The sequence below is a fragment of the Zingiber officinale genome, chromosome 5B (genome assembly GCF_018446385.1).
Source record: "Zingiber officinale cultivar Zhangliang chromosome 5B, Zo_v1.1, whole genome shotgun sequence".
In the NCBI taxonomy this organism is placed as follows: domain Eukaryota; kingdom Viridiplantae; phylum Streptophyta; class Magnoliopsida; order Zingiberales; family Zingiberaceae; genus Zingiber; species Zingiber officinale.
Window position 1 is genome coordinate 60,108,289 of NC_055995.1, and position 12,234 is coordinate 60,120,522.

Genomic DNA, 12,234 nt, shown 5'->3' on the forward strand with positions numbered 1-12,234 from the left:
CTACGATCTTCTCAAGCCAATGAAAAGATCGGACGGTCAACCTAGGGTCAACGACTTCTTCAAGCACCTCCCTTTGACCGACATGTGTTGAAATCAACCTCCTCGTAACTTCTTCTTGAGTAGATCTTCCACCGCATCATTTTGTACATTACAAATATGAAACTCGAGTTATATTCGTGTCTAAAATCTATTTACAATAGGAACATAAGAAAAGAGGCACGACGCACAAGTCGCATATCATATGCAGTACACACAACACAAAAAATGACGTGCAGGCCATATTATGAATTACAACACAATTTTATCCAATTAAATTTGGGGTTTTTAGGTCATGACCATCACAATATTATGCATAATTCTAAATTATATATTTTACATAAATTTCTATAATTTTACTACTATTTTTATCAATTTTATGAGTCACAACTTCCCGGCGGTCCCGATTAGCGATTTTCGGGCGCTATCATGGGACAATGCCCCTACTCGTGAAATGAATATCACGAGTGCCCCATCTTGATCTAACAGCACCTTAAACCACTATCCTAAAACAATTTGGGCGAGATCTTGCCGTTTCGGAAGATTTTTCTCGATAGTTGAAGCCTACAAGTGTCCAAGCACTTGTTGCTTCGCCTCTACGAGAAAATTACTCACAAAATCCATAAAAATAGTAAACTTACAGAAAATTAAAGATATGAAACATTTTTTTTAAAAAAAATACAAAACATATACACGCTTCGCACGTGGCTCTGATACCACTGTTGGGAATTTCGAGCCGCAAAAATCACTTTTTTCGTTGCGGAAACCTCGAAGTCTTGCCACGGATCCTTGCGAAGATAGATAAAATTCATGTACATGTTTGTTTATCCTAGATCTACCTTAGATCTTCATGATAAGAGTGTTACCCTTGTCGCGATGCCCTTCGTTTATCCCGCTCATCCAAACGGTTGTCGGATCTCGTAGAGTGTCAAGTGTACACTCCTCTACATGTATCCACACGGACAAAAGATGGAGAAAAACCACTTAGAGTGTGCTAGCACCCTTGAATGGTTTCGGAAATGGAGGAGAGGGAGAGAACAAGAGAAGAGAAGAGGAAGAAGAAGAAGTTACAACAAGTACCAATGCTTGCACTAATGTGGCCGACCACATAAAGGAGGGTTTTAAACCTCCATGTAATACCAAGAGTCATGGCTCTTGGTCTTCCTCATGAGGTGGCACACTATGATGTAGCCTTGATGATGTGGAACACCATCATTGGCTGACCCCATGCCACGTCACAATGAGGTGACATTTGGTCAAGTCAAACTTGACTCTTCATCTTCCCTCTCAAGTCAAGTCAACCTTGACCTTTTTATCTCCAATGGTTGATCAAATTTAACCATTGATTCAAGTCAATTTAATTTAATGAATCTCTATTCATTGGTTTAAATTGACTCAATGAATCATAGTCTAAATTAGACTCATTCAACAGATGAATCAAATTGAGTCGAACTCAATTAGTCTAATTTGGATTACTCTTAATCCAATTTGGTTCACACATGAACCTAATCCTCTTAGTCCATCATATGAAGCTAATCTCTATCTAACTGCCCTTTGTGTGTGACTCTTTAGGTTCTTATAACATTGGCAATGCTCCTAAACCCATTTAGAAACATAAGCAATGAGTGTTATCTAGCAACATATCATTACTACCCAAGTTACAAGAATGTTGAGATCCAACATCACCATTGTGACTCTCACAATATGTGGCAATGTCCTTCTATCCTTGACATCTAAATTGATCAATTGAGGCATAGACCGTGTCATCCTCTAATCAATCTATGCCTTGAACTCCAAGTAGACTCACTCTAATCAAATGAGCTCAATATCTCATATTGACTTATTTGGGCATGGCCATGCACTTAGTGGTCTCACTCTATCAAGAATCATGATGTCAATCCCGTCATATAGGAGGGATAGATCCCATCTACATCAATCACATCCCTCCACATAATTTGTTACATACCCAGTAGTCGCCTTTATAGTCCACCCATTTACGGGTGACGTTTGACGAAGCCAAAATATGCAACTCCTTATGTAGGGAACCATGGTGACTTTAGGTCCAAGGACTGATAGTCATACTAATAGTCACATGAGAAAGTATATGACACTAATATAACGATCCATAATACTTTCTCATGGCCGGTCATTCAGTATACATTCTCCAATGCATACCCATGTGTCAACTTGATATCTCTATATCCATGACTTGTGAGATCAAGTCATCGAGTTGATCTACATGCTAATCTCATCGCATTTACATTGTCCCTCAATGTTAATACTTGACTAGGAATGATTAAGAGTAGTGTTCTCTATATCATCTCACTATCAATTCAACCAATCGATTGATATAGATAAGAACCTTCTACTGAAGGACGCTATTATACTTAGTTATTTGGCACCAATACAAATAAGTATAATAACCATAAAAAATACCTTTATAAATATATATAGGAATATGATACATCGAGTCCATACAACGATCATCATATGATTGGCTTTAGGGCTCTCACTAACATATATAACTTGCATGGTTGTGTATGTTCCAGCCGCATGGGTTGTTGATTATAGCTTGTGAGTATTCTTGTCGTTGTATTTATAATTCATATTGTCATAGTTACAGGGAAGATGTTGTCCGTTTGTCGGGTAGAGACTTATCTAGGGCGTGACAAAAACAACCCCAATAATAATTATAATAATAATAATAAAACAACAACAATAATAAATAATATGATTTGTTTGAATTGATTGACTTGTCATGATCTTGCATACTTACCTGTTATACACCATGTCATGCATTCTCTTCTTATGCTGTTAATTTAGAATGGTTAGTTATAAAAGGTTTACCAAACCCTACCAACATAACATCGGAATGGATTGAGATGATATTATGTCAAGGAATCTCTGTCGATGACATGTTTAGGCTGAATCTTGTGAATTCTACCTGGTGCACTAGACTTAGTGGATATGATCGAAGTAACCCTAGTCAAACATGAGCTAGTTAGACCAAAACTTCGTATTAAGTCTTTTGGGTAGGAATATTTTGGAAAGTATTCAGCAAGTGATCCACCGTTGATACACAAGAAGGTCATATGCTTTGCTACTGAGTTGAAAACTTATCCTTAAGAAGCTTGCTTGATTAACCCAAAGCTAATTTGAATCTAACACGAGTTAAATCACCTTTTCAAAATTCTTAATCATTTAAGTCTAATTAACTTAACTTAAACTTAGTTGAAGTAACTAAATAAGTTAAAACTTTAAATCAAAATTAATTAAATTATTTAAAATTTAAACTAAAATAAATTAAAATATAAAATGTAATTCAAAATTAAAACACTTACCACTTAAATTAAATAAACATTAACTTAATTATAACTTAAATAAAGACACACTAAATCAACTTTAAATTCAAACTAAATTAATTATTAAATATTAAATAATCAATTAATTTAATTAAACTTAATTGAATCAATTTTAACTAAATCAAATTAAAATATTAATTATAAGTTTAATAAAAAATTAATTAATATTTTAACGTTAAGTTATCTGAATTGAATAAATAATAACTCTGAGATAATAACTAAAATTTAAATTAAACTTAACTTCAAATTATTAAAATTCAAATTATTTTTAACTTAAAATCTAAAATTAATTTATCTTTAAATCTAAAATTAATTTATCTTTAAATCTAAAATTAATTTTATCCTTAACTTAAAAATCTAAAGTTAATTGAAACAAAAAAAACAAATAAAAAATTTAAATTAAAATTTAATTGAAACTAAAATTAATAAAAACAAAAAATTACAAATTTAAATCAAATTTATTTAAAATTTAATTCAAACTCAATTCAAAATTTACTTAAAACATAATTTAAAATTTAATTCAAACTTAATTAAACTCAAATTAAAATAAAAATTAATTAAAAATTAATTAAAATTAAATTAAATTAATTATTAATTAATTAACCCTAACTAATTCAACTTAATACACATGATTAATCTTTAATGAATTTCAACTTTAATCAACAAATAAAATACTTAACCTTAAACAAAATTAATAAATGTTTGAAATTAATTCTTAAATCGGTACCTAATTAATTCATAAGAAACTAATTAATTAATCCATAACTATTAATTATGAAACTTTAATTAATAATTAGAATTAATTCTTAACTCAATTAATAATCATTAAATTAAAAATCAACTTAATTAACATTAAATTAATCCTTAATTAGTTAATTATCTTTAGCCATTACTCATAATAATTCAAACCAATCCTACCATTAAATAATCCAAGTTCAACAAAAATTCAAACTCAATTTAAACTCAATTCAAGTTATAACAAACTTAAAAGTCATCTCACACAATTATAGGATTATCATATTTGAAAATATAAAATGGGTGAGATGCTAAGAAAATTAAATTTTAAAATACTTTTTGAAAATATTTTTGAAAACTTATAAATATATTTTTAAAATTTTAATTGATTGAGCGTATTATATAAATTATTATTGATCACCACATAAGTCTTTAGATTTTAAGTCCACCATGACCCTTAGACACATATAGGAATGTCTTCCTTGTGGGTAACAAGGATATCCAAAAGAGTGTCTGATTAAGAGTGAGAGATTATATTGAAAAACATATTTTTTAAAATTCTTTTTTTTCTTCAAAAAGAGTTTTCAAAAATTTTGACTTCAAAATATTATCTTTTAAACATAGATCAGGCATTCTCTTTTAAAAAACATATTCTTCAAACTTATACTTTTGAAAATATTTTTCAAAATCATAGTTTGAAAATACTTTAAAATTTTATTTGAAAATTTATATTTCATACTTTGAAAACTCTTTAAAAAGGATACTTGATGAAACTCTTTTTGAAAAATATTCTTATTCCTTGACAAATATTTTTGAAATAATTACTTGAAAATTTTTATAAACATTAATTCTTCTATATCATGATTTTATAAAAATATTTTAAGTTTTGAAATATCATTTTGAAAAATATTCTTGCAAATTTTACTTAGTGAAATCTTTGAAACTTACTTGAAAAGTATTTTTAAAATTAGCTTGGAAATATTTTTAAAAATTGTTTCCTAGAGTTTCTTGAAAATATTTAGAAATGATATTGCAAAAAGAATTTTGGAAATTATGAACACATGCTTTTCAAATTATATTTGAATCATGTTCATTTTGGAAACCATAAATACATCTTATTATTGTCCTTCAAAAGGGAATATCTTAGGGAAAACCTTGAAAATCTTTTCAAAGGCATTTCATCAAAGGCATTTCATTGGTGCAAAACTTAGAACTTATTTCTCCTATTTTTGATATGTGTTAAAGGGGGAGAGCAAGTAAATTTAAGGGGAGCTGTTTAACTCAGTGGGAGAGTTAAATAAAAAATTCTTGTTTACTTATTTTTACATATATTAACTTAACTGTAAACCTTAGTTGTCAAACATTAAAAATGTGAAGATTGATGGTGCAAGGTGCACCAGAATCAAACTTGAGTTTTGATTTTATCAAAGGTTAAAATTTAGTCTTGTTGTAATTTAACAAGTTGACTGAGTGTGCAGACTGTTTACTCAACTGAGAAAGCCCTAGTCGTGACTCGGAAGGAAAGACTTAGCAGATCGTGAAAGATAAGCAGAAAGACCAAGTGGGTCGAGAGGACCCAACACTTGGCAAGGAAGCTCGATAGGTTTGGAGGACTGAAAATCAAGGGAAAGTCTTGGTGGGCCAATCCAATGCTAAGCGACAAAGTCCAAATAGGTCTGGAGGACCAAGGTTTGGTAGGCAGGTTGAGGTAAGCAACTGGAGGAGAGACAGTGAGGTCATGTTCTAAGAAGGAACAAATCTTAGGTTGTTGATCCAACTAAAGAAACTGGGAAGATTTCCAAGTTGAGATCAAGACAATGTTACTATCTTTTACTACTCATGCATCTCACTATATTACTGTGTTAACCTTTATTTTGCAGAGAATTGTCTAACTCTATTTTATAGAGAATGACCTAATCAGTCAATCGAACCAAAGGGTTGGTTGACCAAATAAGTCTAACTCAGACTAGAGACTAGTTCAGACCAAAGCAGAGCACAGTCCGATCAAAGCTTGATTGATGATCGAATGACCAAACCAGAAGATCGGTCGACCAAACCTTCATGGTGTGGCACAGATCAGACTAAGCCAAAGCAAAGAAGTAAACTTGGTCGATCGGTCGACCGAACTAGAGGACCGGTTAACTGAAAGATCTCTCATTAATGGAGCATTAAGTGTGAATCTCGATGAACAGAGAAGGTTCAATGTTTAGTAGACCGAATATAGTGATCGGTCAACCGAACCATTAAACATCATTAATGCTCAAAGATTGGATCTTAGCAAAGAAGGAAGCAAGTGGGTTCAATCGACCGAACCTGAGGATCAGTCGATCGAACGTTGACGAGCTTGAGGTTCGATGCAGATAATGAGTTTTCAATTCACCTCTGTGCAAAGACTCTGTCCATTATACTATTCTACAACGCACCTTCAAGCAAGCTACTGCTCCGACATAGTGCCGACAAACTTCATCGACATTCTTTGTTTGGTATAAATATTATTTAGCTTTCATTGCACTTGAATTAAAATAAGATAGTACGTTGTTACTATTTTATACTTTGCATCTGTACAAATTACTTCTCTCCGAAGGATTTCGAAAAGAAGTGTTTTAGTGAATTTCCTAACGGTGTGGTAAAGGATTGTGGGTCTTGTAGTAGCAGTCGACGTAGGCTCTAAACCAAGTAACAAAAAGAGTCTTCTATTTTCTGCTGCTTATTTGATTGGTTTTACGATTCAAAAAGAAAGAGATTTTTTGACGAGTGATATTCACCCTCCCTCTATCGCATTCTTCGATCTTTTAGGAAGAATGCCGACTAGACTTCTCCGATGAAGTGGAAAGGGGATGTTGAGATCTCCAAGTTCCTGCTGCCTTCTGTAAGAAGAAGAATAGGGAGAGAGGAAGGAATAATATGAGAATAATAAAATCTATTGTTCATTGATATTTGCCTTAAGGACAATACAATATATAATGTTCAAAAGTACTTGGTCAAATAACTAATTAATAAATAACATAATTATTCTAAGAATAATTCTGAGAATAATTATAACAGAATTATTAGAATAATCCAAATACTAATATGATTTGATTTGGTAATTTGATTCGATCAATTTGGATAATTCTGTTATATCTCTTTTACCCCCCGACAAACTCAGCGGGAGATCTCTGACGTTGAGTTTGCTTGCTAACTTATTGAAACGTTGTCTGGATAGTGGCTTAGTAAAGATGTCAGCAATTTGATCTTCAGCAGAAATATAAGAGACGGATAACTGCTGAGTTGCCACACGTTCACGAACAAAATGAAAATCAATTTCCACATGTTTTGTACGAGCATGAAAGATTGGATTTGCTGTAAGATATGTTGCTCCAATATTGTCACACCAAATTTTTGGTGCAATATTTGATGCAAGATGAAGTTCAGAGAGAAGTGATTGAAGCCAAATAATTTCTAACGTTGTGTTTGCTATAGCTTTATATTCTGCCTCAGTGCTTGAACGAGATACCGTAGGTTGCTTTTTCGAATTCCATGAGATAAGATTTCGTCCAAGAAATATTGCATATCCACTAGTAGAGCGTCTATCTTCAGGAGAACTTGCCCAATCTGCATCACTATATGCATGTAAATCTCGAGATGATTGGCGATATAAAAGAAGACCATGTAGAATAGTGCCTTTGAGATAGCGAAATATTCTTTTTACATTATCCCAATTTTGTTCGGTTGGAGCATGCATGAATTGGCAAGCACGATTTACCGCAAAAGTAATATCAGGACGTGTGATAGTGACATATTATAAGGCCCCAACAATACTTCGATAAATTTGTGGATTAGATAGAGCAGGAGAGGATGAAGTTGGAGAGTTGTTTATAGCAATTGGCGTAGAGACCAGACGTGCTCCAACCATTTTGGCTTTTTGAAGAAGTCCAGTAATGTATTTGCTCTGAGAGAGAAGATAGCCATCCTCATGTGGAATAAGCTCAATACCAAGAAAAAAACGAGCAATACCCAAATCTCTAGTAGGAAATTCTTGATTGAGAAGACTTAATAAAGTTGTAATACCCTTGTGATCATTGTCGGTTATCAGAATGTCATCCACATAAATAAGAAAAAAATATCATATTTTCATCATTATATTTGTGAAATAGAGACGAGTCAATCTTTGATCCAGAAAATCCTTGAGCTTGTAACCAATTAGATAGTCGATGAAACCATGCACGAGGAGCTTGTCGAAGACCATATAAGGATTTCTTGAGTTGGCAAACATGAGATGGAAATTGTGGATGAATGAAACCAGGTGGTTGCTCCATAAATATAGTTTCCTCAAGATGACCATGGAGAAATGCATTTAAAATATCCAATTGTTGTACAGGCCAATTAGAACTAACAGCTATTGATAATAATAGTCTGACAGATGTAATTTTGATGACTGGGCTGAAAGTGTCATTAAAGTCAATACCTGGCTGTTGACTAAATCCTTTAGCTACAAGTCGAGCTTTGTATCTTTCAAGAGAACCATCAGCTCGATGTTTAAGACGGAATACCCATTTAGAGCCCACAACATTCATTGAGGGAGTGCGCGGAACTAGAGTTCATGTTCCATTGCGAAGAAGTGCATCAAATTCTGTAGACATTGTACTATGCCAGTTTGGATCCTTGTTTGCTTGTGTAAAATAGGTTGGTTCAATAGATTTGGAAGAAACCACTAGAGCTCGTGGAAGGGGATATCGAGTTGCATTTGGTGGGCAACACTCATAAATATCACTAATGGGAAGCATGCGACGAGGAGCATTATCATCTGAATCACTTGTTGATGACGACGAGGAAGTAGGCTGACATGGTGATGTAGATGACAGACTTGCATTATCCGAGGAACCAGAGAGCATATTATCTTCGATCGGCGAGACTTCTAAGATTGGAGCAGCAACCGGAGGTGATTCAGATGGTATAGGAGAGTTATCAGAGAGCTCCGGAGCAGGACCTAGAATTCCATCACTTCTGATAATATTAGGTGGCATTAAGAAGGTTCCACTTGTATCTGGAGGAGAGATTGAACAAGCTACCGAAAAAGGGAATAAAGACTCATCAAAAGTAACATGTCGTGAAATATAAATTCGTCCTGTTGGTATATGCAAGCAACGATAACCATGGTGCAAATCGCTATAACCAAGAAAAACACATTGTAGTGAACGAGAGTCATGTTTGTGTTTAGAATAGGGGCGTAACCATGGATAACATGCGCAACCAAAAATTCGAAGGAAAGTGTAATCAAGGGTTTGATTATAAAGTTTTTCAAAAGGACATTTATGATTGAGCAATGGTGTAGGAAGTCGATTTATGAGATATACTGCAGTGCTAACAGCTTCATCCCAAAATTTGCGCGGAACTGATGGATGATGAAGAAGAGCTAAGGCAGTTTCAATTATATGTCTATGTTTTCTCTCAGCAGAGCCATTTTGTTCTGGAGTGTGAGGACAAGAAACTCGATGAACAATTCCACAAGAGATAAAATGACGATGGAGAGCTTGATATTCGCCTCCCCAATCAGAATGAAAAGAGAGTATTTTACGATTAAAAGATCGTTCAACTTGAATTTGAAAATTAAAAAATATATCAAATAAATCAGATTTCCTTCTCATAGGATAAAGCCAAGTATATTTACTAAAATGATCAATGAATGTAACATAATATTGGAAACCTTGATTAGACAAAATAGGTGCAGGGCCCCAAACATCAGAATGGATTTTTCAAGTGGAAAATTAGAAACATGATCAGATAAAGAGAAAGGTAGCTTATGACTTTTAGATTCCATGCAGGCCCTACATGAATAAGATGGAGAGGAGGTAATAGAAGTAGGTAAACCATACCTATTGATGATTGACTGAACAATACGAAGGGAAGGATGACCAAGTCGAGCATGCCAAGCTGGTTTATTTGTGCATTCACCAACAAAAGCTTTGATTGAAGAACTCTGAAGACAATAGAGGCCATTTTTGATTCTCCCATAAAACACAATAGCATTTGTGCCACTATCCTTTATAAGATAATGATTATGATGAAATTCAAAAATGACATTGTTATCAAGACAAAACTGGCGTGTAGAAAGTAAATTTTTAGTGATAGATGGAACATGAAAGACATTGCGCATGTGAAAAGTTCGATTAGATAAATGAACATATGTGTTTCCAAGATTAGCAATTTACAAACCTGAACCATCGCCTACTTGCACCGTATCTGAGCCATAATATGGCATTACGTCTATAAGGATATTATAATCTGATGTGACATGATGAGTTGCTCCAGTGTCAATATACCAATCAGTAGATGAGAACTCTGGGTTTTTACCACAAGTAGGCACAGACGAAAGAACTTTAGGATATACTTGTGAAATAGATGGTTGTCTTGAGGCTGTAGGACCACCAATGAAATTTGAATCAAATGGACTAGGACATTGAATACCAAAATGTCCAATTCCAAGACAAATTTGACATTTTACCCTACACCAATCAAGTCTTTTAGGGCATATATTTCCAGTATGACCAACGATGTGACAAATTTGACATCGGTCTGGACTTTGCTTTTGTCCTCTTTGATGTCGTCGAATATTTGACATCTAAAGTAAAAAATAACTTGTCCGGTGGTAGTGGAAAAAAAAATAGAGATTAAGGAAGAGGAAAGAGAAGCAAAGGGGTTGGCAGTGGAAGAAAATAAGTATTTTTCGTTTGTTCTGAAAAATAGAGAAGAATAAGAAAATTAAAACACGTAGGAGAAAATAAGAGGCTTGAGGGAAAAATTTAAAATTCGCCGTTTATACGATCTCCGCCTCAAGAAATTGAGGAAAGATAAAAAAGAGAGAGAGAGAGAGAGAGAGAGAGAGATGGCTCTGATACCATGTAAGAAGAAGAATAGGGAGAGAGGAAGGAATAAGATGAGAATAATAAAATCTATTGTTCATTGATATTTGCCCTAAGGACAATACAATATATAATGTTCAAAAGTACTTGGTCAAATAACTAATTAATAAATAACAGAATTATTCTAAGAATAATTCCGAGAATAATTATAACAGAATTATTAGAATAATCCAAATACTAATATGATTTGGTTTGGTAATTTGATCCGGTCAATTTGGATAATTCTGTTATATCTCTTTTACCTTCTTCACTGTTTCTGGTAGAGCTCCTCATAGCTCTGATGCAACTACAAGGAATGGAATGATGCTGGAGGAGAACCAAAGCTAGCTACCCTCTTAGGAAATCGTTGCCTCCTTCATCATTTTGGGCAGCAGCTCGCTCAAGGGTGTTAGGGAGATGGCAACCCTCGTTGGAGAAATCACTTTGGTGAAGTCCAATGATTGCCGCTATTGTAGCTCTGTCAGAAGTCACCGCCATTGCCTTTGCATCTCAGATAGAGGAAGAGTAAAGGGGCTATGCTCGGGGGAGAAAGGAAGGATCGCGCATAGTACCTCATCCAAGCTCCAAACCTCTCCGCTAGTCACCTTCTTTGTCATTGGTTTCTCTGGAGATAAAGGAAGAAGAATGTCAGGGATGTGTTGGGGACTTGGAGAAGACAAGGGATCGCATACAGTACCTAGCCTTCAGCCCTAATCCGCCAACCACTATTCTCCTTAGACCATCCCCCCTTTTAAGCATCTTAACTCCAATTAAACCACTTTTGGTCCTCTTTTTAAGCTCCACTAAACTGAACCGGTTCGCTAAACCAAATTGAACTGGTTCAATTTCAAATTTCATCCTGGGCATATGAAATTGGACTTTGAAATGAGGATTTGAATGTGAACTTCTTCTTCACTTAATTTCCTCTATCCCTTTAGCAATTGAATAAAACCAGATTTGACTAAACCGATGCTCTTCTCCTCAATTATTGTCTCCCTTAATTCTTGTAAAATAAAATATTATAAAATAATAACCATAATACCCATAAAATGTACTAGAATTGAAATGGAGACTAACAAAAATCTAAACTCTTGAAACATATTAAAAACATATAATTGTATAGATAAGAGGATAGAAACACCGAGTTATAACAATATAATAAAGTTTCCAAAATGTCTGTTATCAAATCCCCCACACTTATTCTTGTTCATCTCGAGCAA